General features: G+C 36.8%; 2 long non-coding RNA genes across 3 annotated transcripts; one reads left to right on the top strand and one right to left on the bottom strand.

Moving 5' to 3' along the window:
- Positions 1 to 5,670: 5,670 nt before the first annotated feature.
- Positions 5,671 to 7,333, bottom strand: LOC140321718 (uncharacterized). The gene is made up of 2 exons (XR_011919005.1): positions 6,787 to 7,333; positions 5,671 to 5,851 (listed from the first exon to the last, which is right to left on the bottom strand). It is a non-coding gene; the product is annotated as an uncharacterized lncRNA (long non-coding RNA).
- Positions 7,334 to 10,928: 3,595 nt separating this feature from the next.
- Positions 10,929 to 17,739, top strand: LOC140329855 (uncharacterized). Of its 2 annotated transcripts, XR_011920523.1 has the most exons (3): positions 10,929 to 11,022; positions 11,969 to 12,036; positions 14,383 to 17,739. It is a non-coding gene; the product is annotated as an uncharacterized lncRNA (long non-coding RNA). The 2 variants fall into 2 exon arrangements; XR_011920522.1 differs by lacking the exon at positions 14,383 to 17,739 and having other exon boundaries at positions 11,969 to 12,207.
- The last annotated feature ends 1,545 nt before the right edge of the window (positions 17,740 to 19,284 follow it).

Genomic DNA, 19,284 nt, shown 5'->3' with positions numbered 1-19,284 from the left:
AAAGTTTTTGGAAGCACTGCTTAGTAATAAGGACTAATTTACCCCCGTATTGAAATCCCAGAAAGCTCTTTTGATCAGTGAGAAGGCAAAGATGCAAATAAAAGATGCATGCCTCTGGTGCTGGTGTAGGTCCTTCCATACCTTCCTATTGTTCTGACTTCCTCTACTTCATAAGCTCATACCATTGAATGAAGACTAGAGCAGCTCACCTGCTGGTGACACCATTGCTCTTATAAAGAAGAGGTAATGGGGACACTGCTGCATAAGTTGTGGGAGATAATGAAAGTTTCAGGTATGTGTGGGGGTGATGTCCATTTGTGAGTGATCCAGTCATATCATTCTAGGATAAGGTCCTCTATATCTACAATGGTTTCTTTGATGACCTATCATCCCTGAGGTAGCCTTTATTTCTGTAGTCCTGGGGTCTGTGGCCCCGGCCACAAAGGGTATCCTAACAGTTGCTAGAGCAGTTATCCCCAGATATTGGTGCTCTAGCTTAACACCTCTATTCAGGAATTGTTTCAAGAATTGGATCTTGTTTAACAAATGGAACAACTGGTGGCTCATGAGGATGATCACAGAGAACAATACTTCATGATTTGGGCCTCCTGGTCTAACCCCTTGATTTCTAGCTCTTTTGGATTGTTAGATCCTACTTTTGTATACTCTCTCAGAGAGTCACAGCCCAGATATGACAGTTCTACTTTCCTTTCCCTTCCCCCTGGTCTCCCCCTTCCTTTCTTTCTGTTCTCTTTCCCATTTTATACCTTAAATCTTTGTTGTTTTTCCCTACTCCCTACTATTTTGTTTCCATGGCACTGGGCTATTCGATTAGACCAAATTTAGCTTTTTTTTTTTTTTACTATGTTCTCTATTTAAAGTTTGCTCAATCCTGGCACTAGATGCTGGTGCTACCATTAGTGCTACCATTTCTATTGTCAATTGAACATTTATTGGACTACATCAGAACCATTCTGGAGTTATTATGAACTGTTATATTACTTACCCTGTATTGAAAAACACTTTTGTCTTATAAATATATTTTACATGACAACATTTTGCTTTGAGGCCCAGTTATTTCTTCCTATGCCCCTTATGACTATAATAATAATGTTAGGCCTCTGGTGATTTTTAACAAAAGTCTGTGGCTGAGTGTACAGCATAGTTGCCCATGTGGTCTTCCTCTCTCCTGTCCTCTCCAATTACTAGTATCTTAATTTGTAAACAATTCAGTTATAAAGAGAATTAAGGCAGGTAGCATGATCAGGACATAATCCTTTGGCACTAAACTACTTCCCCCTAACTGCATAGGTAGGCAAGTTAAAGAAGATTTACAGTACTACTGGACCTCAAAGACTGGATCTGGAAGGCAAAAGCAGTGTCAAGTGTAGCCATGCACATAAGGTCCAGGTATTTATAGCCATTTATTGGCTTATTGAGTGTTAAGAAGTCTTTTTAGACATTTCAGACCCAACATGCCCAGCAAGGACACCTTACAAAAACATTTTGGAAGCTTATATGACCATGTTAAAAAGTAGTTTTCTAAAGATATTAGCAATATTTCTTGAGTTATTTGCCATTTTGGACCTCTACTTCAATTTGGTCTAGTAACCTGTCAAAATCATTGACAACTATAATGAAAACTAGATTTCTATTTTATTTAATTTGTATTCAGGTTTGAACATAGTGACCTGGGTATCGGTCAGCCAGGGATACATGGTTTTGTTGTGTATCTGGATTGAGTTGTATTTCTGGCTGACGTAGACCTCCCAACCGCAGCTTGTTGCTTTGTCTGGAGGTTTGGGTGTTTCTGGCCTCAGCACAAGGGAATGCACTCGAGGAACCACAAACTTGACTCCCACACATTCCCATGGGTCACAGTGAGCATGCAAACCATGAACTGAAATAATATACTTAGGATGATTTGTCACCAATCTTAGACAATTAAGTACATGAAATATACACACTGAAAAATAACCTGAACTATTTTTTAACCCATTATTCCAAACTACAATTCATTAACATTTTCTTGATTAGTAGTAATGTGTACTACCAAATGTTTATTACCAGAAAGTTTCTTCTGGGCATAGTTTGGAGGCTTATTGAATATGGCTTCCTATGCTATGTGGCCAAACAATTGAGTACACCATGTTAAACTTGTTGGACATTCCAAAACAATGGACATCAATATGGAGTTGCCACCTTTTTTTGCCTAAAACCACCTACACTTTTTTGGAAGGTTTTCCATCCGATGTTCAAGTATATCTGAGGGAATTAGTACTCATTCAGCCAAAACAGCATTTGTTAGGTCAGGTATTGATGTTGGGCAAGAAGACCTTTTTTGCATTTGACATTACAATTAATATCAAAGATATTCAGTAAGGTTCAGATCAGGGATTTTTGCAGGACACAGAAGATCCACCGCACAAAACTCATTAAACCATGTGTTTATCAATCTGGTTTTATGTACAGGAGCACAGTCATTCTGAAAGAATAAAACGCCTTCCTGAAACTGTTGCCTCAAGGTTTTAAAGACATACAGTAAATATCAATAGTTTCTTTTAGTGACCCCTGAAACCAATAATTTGAAGAATGTCTAAATACGCCAATATTAAAAACTGTAAACTCCTAACCAACATAATGTCCCTTAATTGGTTTCCCCAAACAAACAAGCAGCACATGAACTTTTTAGGGTTTTTTCAGTAGTCAGCCTTTTCACACAGCAGCAGTAGGATCTGCAACAAAAGGAATAGGAAATAACCCTAGGCACTTGTCCACTCATATGAACAAAGATGATGACCTAGGGACAGAGGCTTTATCCCACCCAAATCTCTAAAATAATACTGGGCTTTTTCCATAAACACTGGAGCCTTACCATGTGAATACAAGAAACCTTATGAGATGCTAGTACCTCCCAAATTGTTAGCTGTAATGCAAAACACATATATATATATATATATATATATATAGAATAGGATATATATCCAGGATAAACAGATAGAAGAAACTGCAAATTTGCAAAACTCATCATCCTGCACTTTTACCATGTGCTTTATTTTGAAAAAAAAAAAACTAAAAAATAACTGTAATTCTTTGCCAATTCTTTGAAAGTATATGTAAAATTTTCCTCTGATATTGCAAATATATTGACTTTGTGATGGGCTTTAAGGTACAGCTGCTACTTTGATATTCCCAGCAGCTACACATAAGGATTTTACTTTTTGAAAATTGAAAAGGTAAGTTAGTTGTGCATGGGGTTGAGCTTTGAAGTAATGTTTATTAGAAAAAGCATATAAGCTACCATTGTTGGCTTCTCTTTCTGTACTTGCAGGCATCCCTGTGGTACAAAATTGCTTCCTACCCCCTCCCCATGTACACCCTATGGACAGTAATTGAAAAGAATGCGTTAATAACGGTCATGGTTTCTGGCAGTGAGGCATTTGAGGATCAACAAACAGATAATGACTTTCATAAATGTATACTAGTTTTGTCCCAGTAAAATACTGAAGCCATAACCTCAACAGAACAGTCTGTCAACTAGCAATGTCATTAGAAAGGTTAGCAATAGCAAGACCTAATTCTTTTGGGATTGGTTCACTTGAATGGTCACTGGCTTTTTTGCAGTGCAGTGTCAGATATCTTGTGATAGGAACAAAGAAAACACATGTAAGGAACCCACAGGGTTGCTTTAGGGGCACTTGGGTGACTCTGCTGCTAGCAATACATTAACACTGGTGAGTCATGTGGACAAACATTTCACTAAGCCCTATTACTCCCTCCTTGGCCTTTTAACACCACAAAATAATGTTCACTACTGTCAAGCAGCATTGTCACTAGCAGGGGAGAGGTTCCAAATAGACTAACAAAAAGTCTCTTGGCAATCTGTATGCTCTTGATAAATTTTTAACATCACGTTTTCCAAGTGGCATGGCAATAGGAATGGCATGATTTGTTACAGTGTAGGGGCAAATTACAAGTACATTTTACGAGTATAAGTACCATTTCTGTGTTTTCATATGACACCAAAGTGTATATTGGAATTAAGTCCATACAGGATGTCTATAATCTACAAGCAGACCTGGATTTGTTTGGGCAAAATGACATTTAATATACATAAAAGTAAAGTTATGCACTAAGGGGCTAACAGCATGCATGCTTCATACTGTCTAGGGGGAATACATTGGGGAAGTCAGAAATGGAAAAGGATCTGGGGGTTCTGGTAGATCATAGACTTAACAACAGCGTGCAATGCCAAGCTGCAATATCTAAAGCTAGCAAAGTACTTTCTTGTATTAAAAGAGGAATACACTGCAGAGATGGAAACATTAGACAAGAGGGCACTCTTTGCGTCTGGAGGAAAAGAAGTTTAAGCTCCGGATAAGGAAGAGATTCTTCACTGTAAGGTCTGTGAAAATGTGGAATCGGCTCCCTCAGGAAGTAGTTTCAGCAGATACTATAGATTGCTTTAAGGGAAACCCGGATGCTTTTCTAGAAGCACAGAATATAGCTGGGTATTAATGCTTTAAAGTAAAGATAGCAGAGACCGTGGATCCAGGGAACATCCGATTGCCTCATGGAATCAGGAAGGATTTTTTTTTCAGACACTTAGGTTGGTACAAAATTGGAGTAACCTTTTTAAAAGACATAAAATAAAGCAAGTACAGAAAAAAGTAATTTTCAGATAATATGTTGAACTGTAGATGAATGCTTCTGGTATTGTTTTTTCAAAATTCAATCTGAGATGTTCACAACAATCATATAAGAGTAAAACACATTACATAACAGTCTATATCCAGTTGTATGAATTATCGGCTAAGTGCTGATAAACATATTAGAAGTGCCTATTAGTACAAAATGTAACCGTGTCTCATTGACCATTAAAAGGTTGGGAAGTAGGAGTTTATGTCTTTCACAGCCCATAACAGTTTTCTCTAAGCACCAGAAAAAACATAGCAGATTTTACCCCAAACCAACAATTGTGCTGTTCTCCTGACTAAGCAGGTTCACAGGGCTGTGTTTTTAAAAATAGTTGAGAATAATCCTCTTACTGATAACTAGGCAAATGCAATAACTTGTCCTTTAAATTCCAAGAAGGATGTAGTACAATAAAGGGAAGTTAATGGTTTTTCAAAATTTGGAGATTTCCTCAAAATAGTTGACATTCATAGTTGCTTTGTAGTAATTTTCTTTGATAGTTGAAAAAAGATAAATACATATTCAACAACTAATTTCCAATGTTCCAATCCAATTGGGAAGCACCAACCTCTCTTCTCATTATTTTTGATCTCTACCAAATGTTTCTTAGGTTTGGACTTTGTTTTCAAATGCTGGGTTTGCAAATTTTATACAACTGCATTTTAATTTCTGATTTATATGCTGAAATAGCAAACAGGAACTGAGAGGTAAAGGCTGCATTTGACTTGTTTGCTTGCAGTTCAAATGCACCTGAATAGGGCATGCTGCATTAGATGGAACAAAGTGCAACCCAAAGCAAATCAGGTAAAATACTGACCCCATATAATAATGATTTTGTTAACTTTTTTTGCTGCCAGTGTCAGTCTTTTTTTTTGACAGTGTCAACCACTCCAAAAATACCTTTGGTTTTGTATCTCACACTTGCCCTATCCTGTTAAAAGAAGAATTCTAGCAATGAAATCTCTGCACAAAAGATTGTAGCTTAAATCACTTGCTACATTTGGTATGTGTGGTTTTATTGTAAAGTACAATATGTAAAAATAATAATAATGAGAAAATATCTGGGAGAATGTAGCTTTTTGAGGGAAAGAGATTCTCCGATGGATAATTCAGCCATCAACCTCAACTGAAATCATTTTTCGGCAGAATATTCTTCCTGAAATAAATTGAGAACATAATTCAGTTTTGTATAAAGAACAGAAAGTTTAAAAATGAATGACAATAACATATAAGGCATTATTTATACCCAAAGGAAGTTGCAAAGTGCTCTGTGATACATAAGAGTATGTGAGGTCATTTAAAGTACAATAACCCTACAGGACGTGCATATACATAGCTTGGATCGCTCTGACATAAGGGCTGGTTCCTTTTTATATTGAAATATTATGGCATGTTGGTTTCTAGTTTCATTGGTGTATATTTTGTTTATGTTATAAAATACTGAAGAAGACCTGATGACATGTATAGAATTTACGCCATGCTGAGCTGGGTTTACCACTGGTCTTCATAATGATTTCATAACACTCTGACCTCTGAGAATAACAATCAGGCAGACCACGCACTCTTGCATATTAGTGTATGAGCTTGGTTCTGCATGACACAATGAAATGTTTTTGTGCTATAACAGAGCCTTTAACTTGTTAACATTGCTTCTATAAATAGGACAAACAAATGGGAACTATTGTTAGTGCAAACCGTCTGACCCTTTAGCCAACAGAAGGAACTAGTTGACTGGAAGAAACAATAAACTGGGCCCCTTGTTGGTCAGGAAATGAAAATTGTAACTGGCCTACTTGGCTCTGCATGGTGGAATAATCCTGTGGTTTAAAATAGTGTTTACAAGAAAGTAATGTCCCTGTACTCTTTATTTTTATTTCTTAATATTTCTAAACTATCTGTTCCAAATCAGCACATTAGATAAATATAGATAAATATTGTGCACTGTCTACTAGAATTGTTTATATTACTAGATTGCAGATTGTGTCCTAAATACCAGTGATTGAAAGGATCCTTTAAAGTGGAACTTGCATTAATAAAAAAAAAAAAATCAATTACTTTTTCCTGATGAAAGCCTTCTGTCCGTGTACTCACCACACTCAGCAAATCTGGCACTGTCTTGGCATCCAACTTCTTTCCTGGGTGCTTTGATATGTCCAACCCTGCTATCTTTTTTCCTCTTTCTTCTGGGTTATTTGACAGTGCCCAAACTCTTACTGCACATGCATGAGATCAAGTAACATGTCTTCCTGCACATATAAACAAGCAGAAGGGGTGGTAAATTTACAAAAAACAATAAATTAAGAAAAATGAAACTAAGATACTTACCCTGACCTTTCAAATCCTCAACTAGTAGCAAATATCAGGAAATGAGGTAGGGGCAGCATGCTACACATATTCTGGTCATGTCCATTATTCCTCTTTCTGGGATCAGGTGCACTGTATACAATCAGACCCAGGTTTTTTTTCTGCTACACCACAACACCATATCGGTAAAGGCTTATAAGGGTTTCATCATTAGACACCTCATCATTGCCACCAATTTCTGTATCGTTATACACTGGAAATCCACCACCTCATCATGGCTATATAAGGTGAATATTATCATGATGATGGAGGACTTTACAGCCAGTGTCCAGGGCACCTCAGACAAATTTAATGCCATGTGCGGTGGTTTTATATACTATAGTATAACGCCAGAGTTCATGTGCCACCTGGACCCTGACCTACCTTAAAATGTTTGTTAAATATTATTGCTCTGCTCTTGAACCTCTGTACTGTCCAAACCGCTCTATTGTTTACATGCCTCATCCATATTCCTCTTCCTCTCAGGAAAAGTACCCGTGCAATTTTTCTTATACCACTTTTTAATCTATAATACCATCAATGTCTCAAGGACTGCAACCAAATAGTTTTGTTGGACAGTTTATTGAGCTCCTAGCTTTTTTCTGTTTTTGTATGTTCTGTTCATTTTTTTTATATTGCTTATTTGAATCTGTAAAAAAAATAAAAATAAAGAATGTTAAAAAAAAGAAGGAAAATGACCCTTTTATGTAATATTGACAGATAGATATTGATTGATAGATCCGCTCTAAGTGTATCCATGAGGTGCCTAAACGTGGTTAAACTAGCAACACGATGATGAGTTATTGTCTTGCTTGCAAGTGCCTGTCATAGTAGTATGTACAGAAAGCTCTTGGAACCTAATGCAGTCAGTACTGTTACAGAGTTCTCTGCTGTTTCCTGAGTTCCATGCTGGGATTTCTTACATTTAAACTAGAGGTTAAGAAGTGAGGCAAGAGAGAGCCTCTTCCCTCATCTCTTTGGGCTGCGGCACCATGGGAGACACAGCAGGTAATATCAATGTATCCTAGAAGGTATATATTAGTGAAATAAGCAACTTAAAATATGTTTTTTTAATTTTGCTGTGTTTTTTGTGTTTTGTAGACCTGAATTCACAATGAACTGGTTAGGGTTTGAAAGCCCCAGTAAATCCAGCTCAAAAGAAAGGAAGTTAGCTGGCGCATAAGCTTCTCTCAATACCAACAAAAGAAGCTGGAATGTATGAAAGTGCAGAGAAGGTAACATTCACTCTTTCATACGTAGAACATATGTCACAGCACATTTTCCCATGCATATGCATATATTCACATGACAAGTTATAATACTGAATTGTAGCCTCTGTCATTTATAAATGTCAAATGTTAAAAAAGAAACCCATCTTAGAATTAAATGTCATGGCTTGACTTGAACTATTTTAGCTACCTATGTGGAGAAAATTGTAATAGCACTACATTATCGGCTCTATTTATAAAACAGGGAATTGGAAATTACCTCAACATTCCCTAGTGGGAATCTTTCAGCTCCATGTGTTTCAATGGCAGTATTTGATTCCCACCAGGGAATGTTTCAGGGGGTTTCCCTCTTATAAATGGCATTTATAAAACATTGTGTGTTCCTTCAGACTCAATTAGTCATGTATTAGTGATTTTGTCAGGAACATAGACACAAGAAAACTGATCTTAAGAAAAGTATGTCCTGTACAAGCTTTTATTGTCATTCTATTATTTTACATGGCAGACAATAATGTAACAAATGATAGATGCACAGAAATAACAGGTGGAACAAACAAGCATTGCTACATATGTTCAGCTGAAGCTTCCTTTGGAATTTCAACACTGGGTGAGTTTCTGTGTTTTACTGAATTTGCTGGTTTACGGATTAGGCAACCCCTGCCTCTGACCTTGGAATAAACCTGAACTACATCTTTGTTTTGCATCTTGCACAGTTGTACAGAATTCTCTCCTCTAGTGAAATTGCCTACTATCTTTTATATTGCAGTTCATTCAATCATTTAGGTTCCACAACACATTTATCTGCATTGCATAGAAAAACACAAATACCTATCACTGAGTCCAAACTAAGGTATGTAATGAAAACATACAGGTTTTGTTTAGTATTTGCATTAGCATGTTGATGAGAGAAATAGAGGAATCAGGGAGGACATAATATTAGTACAATAATACAATCTTGATATAAAATTGAAGCAAGGACAAGACATACAATTGACCAGGATTATTAGACTTTTATAGTTTAGCTTTGAGGGAACAACATGGCGTTACTGTGTTGTCAGATTTAAAATAAAAAAACGTTTGCACTACTCTGAGTGGACCCTTGTGTAACAACATATGCAGATGTTTTTAGCGGGTTTTATGTTTTACAGGTGTAAAGGTCCTGCAGTTTACATTTTAAATAAATTATCTGCTGGAGAAAAGTTGCAGACACTAATATTTTAAATGTTACTGTGCTAGTGATTAGTATGCTTTTATATAATGACACTTGCTTTTCTGGAAACCACATATCAATACAGTAAGAGCAGAATTGTGACCATTGTTTACATGGTAAATGGTTACAACGTCACACTGAGCATTTCCTGGCCTCTAGTTTAAGATAGCAGTACAGTAGAAAGGGGAAGTGGGTTACACCCTGTCTTTCAATTTAATATGTCTTTAAGCTATTAAACACTAACACAGATTGATGTAGATTTAAATATATCTCATGGACTATGTCAGGCATTTCATGGATGGGCACATTTCACTTGATTAGATTTTCAAAGTGAGCATAAAATACTATTTTACTGCTATGCTATATTATTGGGACACTGCTGATCATTTTTCATTCCAAATCCTTCAGTTTATAGGATTGGATTTTCCACACATGATTGGAGAGAGCTGGAGAGGGAGCCAAAGAGATAGATAGATAGATAGATAGATAGATAGATAGATAGATAGATAGATAGATAGATAGATAGTGATTTACAACCTTCCCCCCAAGGAACCTATCAATAGCTGAAATATCAGTCTTAAATTATTTGATGAGTACACAACATTATTATGGAAATAGGGTCTGTTATATTTATTATCTGCCAACAGTCAGTGCCTGTAGTTAATATACTAAAAGTAAATTTGACACAATATGAGGGTATGATCAAAGGACTGAAGGGAAGTTTATTGGGGAAGGAACTGGATCAAAGGATCAGAGGAAGAGGAGTCCAGATAAGGGAGTAATTGGATGTCTTAAAGGGGGTTTAAAGGGGATCCAAGATCTCAGCAGAGTATCACATATCTGGTGTCTACCTGTCAAAATGAGGTCAGCGTCATCTGCCACTTGGGCCCTGATGGTTCTAAAGCTGGTGATACGTGGGGTCCAGAACAAGCCAAGGTCATAAATGATGAATAAAGTCCAAGTAAACAATGACAAAAGTGTAATCCAATGGTAGGTTAGAAGGTAGGTTAAAAGTACTATCTGGGTATCGGGTAAATACACAAAGCTGAAGTCAGCAAAGCAATGAAAGCATACATGTATGTATTCGTACATATGTGTGGCAGGGATGAGAGCATGGGCACATGCCTGAGCCAGTTTGTATGTTCCTTGCAATATATTATATATTTCTGACCAAAGTGTTTATTGATGCAACACCCTAAATTGTGTGCTAGATTTTACCTGCAGAACACCCTAATGATAATTTTAATAAAAGTTTTCTTTGAAAAATGCTCGCTCACTAGCACCACTAATTCCCCCACCCCAGCTGATTACTTACCAAAAACTCTGGCCCCACCTGCATAACAAACATTTGTATATGATCATCACCAGAGTGTGGGATAGTCCTTTGCTCAAGACTGGATTAGGGATTAGGTTTTGCAGAGGTGGCACCTAGCTTCCAAGATGTGTGAAAATTGTTTTGGTCATTTTTCATTTTAGGCTAATTGATGGTAATCCAAGAAAACCTGCTGTTTCACCATTCCTTTACCCTGACTGTCCCCCGGTGGGGTAAGATTACTGTGTACTCTATATGCTGCCATTTTTTTGTAGCTTTCCTTTTAACAGATACTTTTTTTTTTTACCTGTAAATAAAGGTGATTTCTAGTGGGAAATAGACCCAGCTAGTGAAATTGAACTTCCTTTTTAATGGAAGTCTGCTTCAATACAATTGCCTATTTAAGGAGTGGGTACACAGTTGCAAATACTTAAATGTATAAAGCATTTTGTAATGATTTACTATTTATTTGTTTGTTTTCTGGTATTATATTCAAACATCTTTACAATTAATTTACAAATATTAATATTTTATAAACAGGAATATTGCATATGATACAAGCATTGTTTTTTATTTTTATTGCTTGAACTCAATGGACTTGTGTCTATATTTTCAACATTTGTTAGCTGTTCTTTGACATATGAAGGTTTGTGAAATAAAAGTGTTGTAAATTTTCGATATAAAGATGAGAACCTTTTTACAGGTTGGCACATTTCCTCTAAGATCAGATCTTGTGTAATCACATGTGCATCCTGCTTCATAGAAATTGGTTAAGTGAACAAGCAAGCAATTGTGGTTCACCTCCAGCCATAAACATGTTCATAGGTTAACAGGAAACCACAAAAACATAAATCAATACAAATACAGAAAATGATGCAGTTTCAATGACTCCGGTTGTCTTCACTTGGTCAAGTGTAAGTCATAAAGATGGAAAAACACAGGATGATAATGTAAGCAATTCACACACATTTTATTGCTATTTGAATTTTTTTCATTTATTGGATAGTTACACATCTATCAGAACATACTAAGAAACATTTCAAATATCTATAACACTAAGACATGGTCTACTTCTTAGGAAGGTGCATGCCCGCAATGGCTGAAATTTGCTGCAATGCGTAGCTTAGGCCAAAGCTGCTGGTTGTAATAAGTAACAAGTAACTTATTCTTATTTCCTAGAATCTTGGTCCTGATAAAAGCAATGACATATTCATTTGACACACTGGAGACTCTGCACAGTTTTTGACGTGAGTAACCTCCATCAACTGAAACTTGTTGGGCAATGCATGAAAACCTTAAGATCTTCATTATTGGTTTTATCATACACAAGTACTATCAGATAGTTGAGCCTCTAGTAATGCACAGGTTCTGTTAAATAATTCTGTACAGTCAAAGCATGTTCTAATAAATGGATACAATTAGCCAATTGTATACAATCTTTCTTTTTTAAAATTAGGTTTATTCTTTATTATAGTGCTCAAAAGTCCACATTGCAGATAGTGTTTTGACCAGGATTCAAACCTATGACTGAGCACTGCAGAAGTGTAAAGGCTAGCCACTGAGTCATTTATGCTGCCCAGCCTTTAATATTATAAATCATGGATGCAATTCTTCAACTGTGCACAGACAAAGTGACATAAAGAACAATTTCAGCCACATATCACACATGGGAATGTAAATTGTAGAATACTTTTCTGGCACCTACTTACTACCTGCTCTGCAATTAAACTCTTGCAGCAGTTCCCAGTAAATAAACATGGCAGATTTGATGTTGTTAGTGCTTCCGCTTCTGAACTATTCAGTGTTACCAAATAGCAGCAAAGAAATCTGATAGCTGTACTTAATAGTTTTAAAAAAGAAACTTAACGAAAACCGTGCCAAAGAAGACAGAGTAAGGAATAATCAGCAGTATTCTATGTAGTCTTCCTTAGGCCAATATTTCTTCTTTACTGATTTACTGTCAATCCCTGCACTGTTTCTCTGCATAAAGGCAGCCAGTGTGATAGAGAAAGGGCTTTGCTTCGTCATCCCAGACCCTTTCAGCAAGGAGAACAAGTAGAGCAGCCTAGTAGTTACATTATCAATTCTCACTCTAAATCTTCAGTGACTAACATCCAGTGGCAGCAATATCTTAGATATCCCATTGCAGACGCACCAGTATAAAGCTGTAGACATAGGAGTGCCTAAGCATCTTCATATACCAGGAAATTCCTTTTTAGCAGGAATGGACATTAGCTAATTTGCCTTTTTGTCACCTTTACCAGGGCCTCTTTTTTTTAACTTTGTTTTGGACACCCAAAACAGAATCATTTCCTATGTTGACTAAAAAGGACATTAGATGCACAAAAAAGTTTTCAGTTTACAATAGACGTCACAAAACCATTTGATTCATGAAAGAATGTGGAAGTTAGTGAAATCTATATACTCATACCTGAGAATACTGTATTTAAATACAATGTCAAGGGACATGCACAGGGGTGTAACTAGAAATTACTAGCCTCTGCAGAAAAACTGTAATGTTCCCCTGAGATTGGTAAACTTCTTCATGAGTTGACACCCACTTCCAAAATTTGACACACACTGACATAATACCAAATAAAGCAATAACATACACATAGGTGTCTTCTCTATAGATATTCCTTTTATAGTCTGCCTGAATAATTGTAGTCGGCGTTAAAGTAGAGGTAATCCCTAACTAAATGACATGTTGTTTACTAAAGAACAAAAAAATGTTTTTATAATGGTCTTTACTTGTTTTTCTTTGGATTAGAACCCCTGTAAAGTTTTTTTATGGAGGAGTCACAGGACAGTTAAGAGTGCTTGACTAGTACTTTTGACATGTTTGGCTAAGATTGTAAAATGAGAAAATGCGGGCAGATGCTCAACCCTACAGAATGCACATGCACTGTTTGTATTGAAACATTGTGATTTTGGTCATGTAGTTAGCATGAGACTGCATACTCAGGACAGTCATTATCTTTAATGGTACCCTTATGGTTTTCTATAGTGGTAAGTCAATTAGATTTTATTTTCTAAACTATTTCTTTGTACATAGAAAAATATTTATTTCTTGTGTGCTGAATAGAGCCTAAACAGGCTTTGACAGTGATAAATTCCAAGTATCTATAATCTTTATAATGCCCAAATAAAATGAGTTTTAATCAGCTAAATAAGTTTCAGATGCATCAAAATAGAGGTGTCTCTTAGAAAGCAGCCACAAGCATGTTACAGAAACAAATTCCTGAAAGTAGTGAAAATAGTGAACTACATGAAAATAGTAGTCTGACTCCCCCCACCAGTGGAGACAGAGGTAAAGCCCTTCAATCAGCAAACAGCATAAGCATGAGGGATGTGCTGAACCTCAGTGGAGAGACCACTGCTTCCCCACAGAGGCAGGTTTTTCTACAGTAAGCTGTGGATACTTTTTAAAGAACCGTAAGATTTTGCACACCTTTTGTTTGTAAACACCTTAAGAAAATACTCTTCCTTACAAATTGCTCCATAATTAGCTTATTTCTTAGCGATTGCATTCACTTTTGTAAACAGGCAGTGGTAATTACAGTTTAAGAATGTCATAATCATTTCTTATACAGAAGAAGAATGTTCCCTGGGAGGTCCCAACACTTGACTTCCTCTGCGTGTAAAGCTTCCATCATCCTCAGACGTGGAGTGTTCTCATAATACCCTGAAAACAAACAAACCAGTTTGGGGATTGCAAACACAGGGTCCATGTGAGACGGCTGTAATCATCCTGGAGATTGCTAGATTGTGTAGCAATAATTAATAATAGTTATTACATCACAATTAAAGTAAACACAAAGTGATGTTTATAGTATTAAGAAGGTATGATATTACATGTCTGAATTTGCTTATTGTTCTTTAAAGTAGAAGGGTTTCAGTATGTGTTAATCCTCTAGTATTAGTCCTATTATCAAGCACACATATATCATGTCATAAATTTTATTTAATATTTTGATTCACAAAGTTCATAGAAAATTAGTTAAAGGCTATGTACAGACACATATTATTAATTTTAGAACAGGGAACCCATTTGTGTACATTTTAGAAGATTTCCATTTACTTCCTGTAGTAAAGAGACATAACAGCAGTGCTCATAAATAATGATCTATTGAATGAAAGACCACTTTTTGTGATGTGTTTCACCTTTAGTTTTAGAGAAAAGAAGGAACTAGATATTCCCACACTAGGATGATGTCCCTTCTTTAACATACCAAGACTCTTTTTTCCAGATTAGAGTTCTGATTTCAGTCTGTGTCTCCGGAATATGCTGAATATGTTTCCACACTATGGGCATGGCTGCTCTGTTACTACTCTATATCTGAACTATGTATTGGTCTACACTTTTGCTCCGTTGTTTACCAGGCTATATCTTCAGGCATGTGGACCCTACAGAATTTCAAAAGGGGAAAACCTTTTAGAGAATGGTAGCACTTCCCTGAATGAAAATGTCAGGTATAGCAACAGATTTTTTTCCCATTAGTTTGAGGGCAGTACATTGAGGTGTGTAGGTGAGTATTTCCCAACAACCAATCATTAAGTTGGTTCCTTTATCTTTTTAAATCTGTTTGGGAATGTCTGTGGAACATGTGGAATTGTTCTTTCACTATAGCCTACGAGGACATACAGTATTTCTGACATAGATTGCTTCTGACTACTGGACTCTTTCTACAGAAAGGTTATACTCAGTACTAGGCCTCCAACGGCTAGGGAAAAGGGAATGGTCACCCCTTGCAGACACCCTAACCTTGCCCTAACTCCTAACCGTATGAGTATCCCCTGATGGTGGAAATACTCATACACAGGAACCTAGGCCCTACTAGCCCTGTATAGCCCTAGCAGTAGTGTCTGGCTTGAGACTTCTGGTTCCTTCTCTTATGAAAGACCCAGTGTCTCCCTGAGGCCTAGTAAACAACAAAACACCAAAAGTAATTCAACTTATCTTAATAGCAGATATATAAGCAGGAACTCAGGATGGCACAACACTCCAGCTATTCACAACCCAGCAGTGAATATCAACCGCACAGCATGAAGTGTGAGGCCAGACTAAACGGTAGAGCAGTAATGACCAGCAGCTGCACCTGATACAAGGGGAGTGGTCATTACAAACAACAACACAGAAACAAGTAAAAACAAAGAGACTGTCAGATAAGCTCACATGCAGCTTGTCTGACAGATCCTCAAACTTCCTTCACGGAAGGGACCGTGACACCTGTAGAAGTTAGACTAATATAGGGTAAACTGGATTGGATTTCTTAAAAAAGATTAATTTTTTATTTTCTCAACCTTCTTTGTATCTTGAGGTCTGTAGGAGAACAGTCCAGAGATAAATGAGAAATATTAGAAAGATGTATGGCAATTTCATTTTACATTCATGCCTGAAATTGATTTATTCTGTTCAAGATCGTCCATAAATTGTATTTTACCCCACCTATACTTTAGCCGGCTGGGAATTCTGAGTGCTGGGGATGTTCCCTTTAGCAGATGGGCTTTTTTCCATATTTTTTGGTTCTATCCTGAGACTGGCCCCTTCTGGAGGAAGGTGACATAGTTTGGTTTTCATTTGACTTGTGTCCCCCTTCACTCCTAGGATTTCTTGTTGTCTTTTGGGATTGGTTGAACCCTTGATGGCAACAACGGCCCCGCAAACCTTTCTGAAGCTTCCTTTTTAATTAGCAAGAATAGGAATTTTCCTGCATTGGAAGAGGTCTCCTCCCTTCACTATAGTGCCATGAAATGCTTTGGTTAAATCCTTGTGACCACTTTATAAGACTGTTTATGCTAACAGTGGGGTGGTTGAATAGAAGCAATGGGTACTCCACCTGCACTAAAAGTGGTAGAGACACTTTTATTGGGGTGCATATGCTGGATTTTAGATTTGTTTTTACAAAAATTATTAGTTTGGTTCCATAAAGCCCATGTATAAGCATAGTGATCTTTCTATGAACCTATGGTTCTATTGACACAAACATTTATATTTGAGTAGTGTGCCTCAGCTTTGTTCCTGGACTCTTCACTTATATCCTCAGTTATCCCCAGACTATGGTGATTGAATAAAGGCCTTGCAGACTGGGGTGCCTGTGCTCGATTTTATCTCTTTTTTGATTGACCTTGATAATTCCTGATTTAATAGACATAACAATCTCCAGGGTTCTGAACACTTTACCTAAGTCCCAGAAATAAAAGTTTTATACACACAATTCAGCCACTGAAATATTTGTTTCTTAGAATGGAAAAAGATGGATAAGACTTTTTTCCTTATCACAGTGAATAATTAGCCAAGCAAACTATGATGTAAAACTATTTTGACTGGGTACAAGAGAGGCCCAGGAGATTGGTAGAATATTAAACTTTTCTGACTCTATCCACCATTTCCCTTATTATTAAGCATCCTCAATGACTGTCACAGTTGTATATGAAGATATTGTAAATATTCTTTCTCTGCTATTCTGTTTTATTGGAAGATTCACCCAGTTTCTCTATTGTTCAGTTGAATATGCTTTTTAGGTTCAGTGATACGTCCTCATGTGTTACTTCCCCTTTGTGGGGTCTTTCCTGTTTACTACACCTTTCCTTCTTTCTGTTCCCTCTGCTCCCCCTATTCAATAATTTCCCAATTTTTCTTTTAAAAATATCACTTGCTTTGATAGGCTTTTTTAAAATTTTTTTCTCTTTCTCTATTTTGTACGCCAGAGCCACTGTGTGCAGTTCTCGAAAAGTTATGTAGAGATTTAGGCCTTTAGGGGGCAAAGGGCTCATGTGGAGAGAGGTCTAAAATTTGCAGCTTCCACCTGTGTCATAGCAGACCACAGAGTAACTTGTACATTGGGACGTAATTCTAGCACGCCTGTTCCCTCCTCTCTAGGGGGGCTGGTATTGCTAGGACTACCAGGAAACCAAAGCTGACGCTGCGCATGCACAGGTTGGCTTTGATTTCAGAAAATTGGAGCGATCAGGCAAAAAAAAATACATTATTGCAGAAGGGACATCGCTTGTCTCTTTCTGCAGTAATGACCCACCTGATCATACAAACCTAAAAGTGGAACTTTAGTGCCCTGTACAACCCCCTCCCCCACCCATTTTATAGATTGGGAGCTGTCAGATAACATATCCACCTATGACCTAAAAAGTCAAGCAGTGGCATTTATCTGCTAGAATTTGTCCAGAAATAGGAAACAATAGAGAGCTGCATGATTAAACTAATTTGGTTTAATGCTGAGTGGGCACATGCAATTCCATAAGTACATATAACCTTAAAATATTATATACAAATATGCTGGAAACGCTGTTTATTAGATATGGTCAATTTCTTTATTTTCTGGGTTGAAGAAAAGATTAGGACAGATTCAGCTTTTGCAGCTCCTTTCCTCAAGAGTGATGGGATGGGCAGATGTCTTACTGCTATTCACTGTTGGTGGGCATCTGCATGGCTGCTGTGGCTAGCCTTTATTTATAAGTATTTCTGCCTTTCTGATCCATCCATAACAAAATTATATATTATTTTATCCCAAAACATTTCAGCAAGTGCTAAAAGAAATAATATTTGAATTTATTGTCAATCCTGTAAATAGTTATACAATGTCGCCAGTAGCCTCCCTACATATGGATATCAAGAGGAGTTAATAACATGTGTTGTGCCTCCCACTGATACTAGACAAGAAAGAATTTATTAATCCAAATAAAAAAATTCATACAAGTGCCTACTTAAGTGTTTGCTTTGGTTTGTATTGCAGCATGTTGATGTGAACATTGCCTCCAGCATAAATGCCACATCTAAAGCTAAAGCTCTTTTCATAGATATTGCCCCCCAGGAGAACAGTACAGAAACAAGTAGAAGGAATAAATGAACCACAATAGCACCCTATACTCTTGTGTCCATGGAATTGAGTTACTTGAGGAATTTAGGCTTGCAAATCTTTTTTTTTAGTTTAGTTTAAACCCATAGTAGCATTGGGAGGGGATTATTAGCTTAGGTATTTATGAAAATATAGATTTCATAATTGTCCTAAATAAACACATAACACTGTTGTTGCAGCAGTAGATCCTGTTACTTTAGTAGTTCTCTGCAACTCAGCAAACAGCATTTACATTTGGGAGAATAGTAGATTGTTAATCCACTGCTGTGCTGTCAGTGTGACCTTTGAGCATTTTATAATTTTTATTTAGGATTTTCATTAATCATCATACTTTTTTAAATAATTTGCAAAATTGACAAAATCGCCTGCAAACCTGCATCCTGCTGTACTAATGGGTAGCGCTATATTTGTATATCTAATGCATGTGCCCCATGTCTCTTGACCAATGCCCTGGCTCTAAGGTTAAAACATCAGATTTACCTACACACGTATACAAATGTGGCTTAATATTCCCACACACACACTATCGTATAAATTTGTACACATATTTTACTAAACCACATTCATTACAATACAGTATTTTTTATTGGAAATGTTGGTAAATAAAAACATCCTACAATA

The sequence above is a fragment of the Pyxicephalus adspersus genome, chromosome 1, assembly GCF_032062135.1.
Source record: "Pyxicephalus adspersus chromosome 1, UCB_Pads_2.0, whole genome shotgun sequence".
NCBI classification, from domain to species: Eukaryota; Metazoa; Chordata; class Amphibia; order Anura; family Pyxicephalidae; genus Pyxicephalus; species Pyxicephalus adspersus.
Note: the sequence above shows the minus strand (reverse complement) of the source record. Positions and strands in the feature narration are given on the sequence as shown.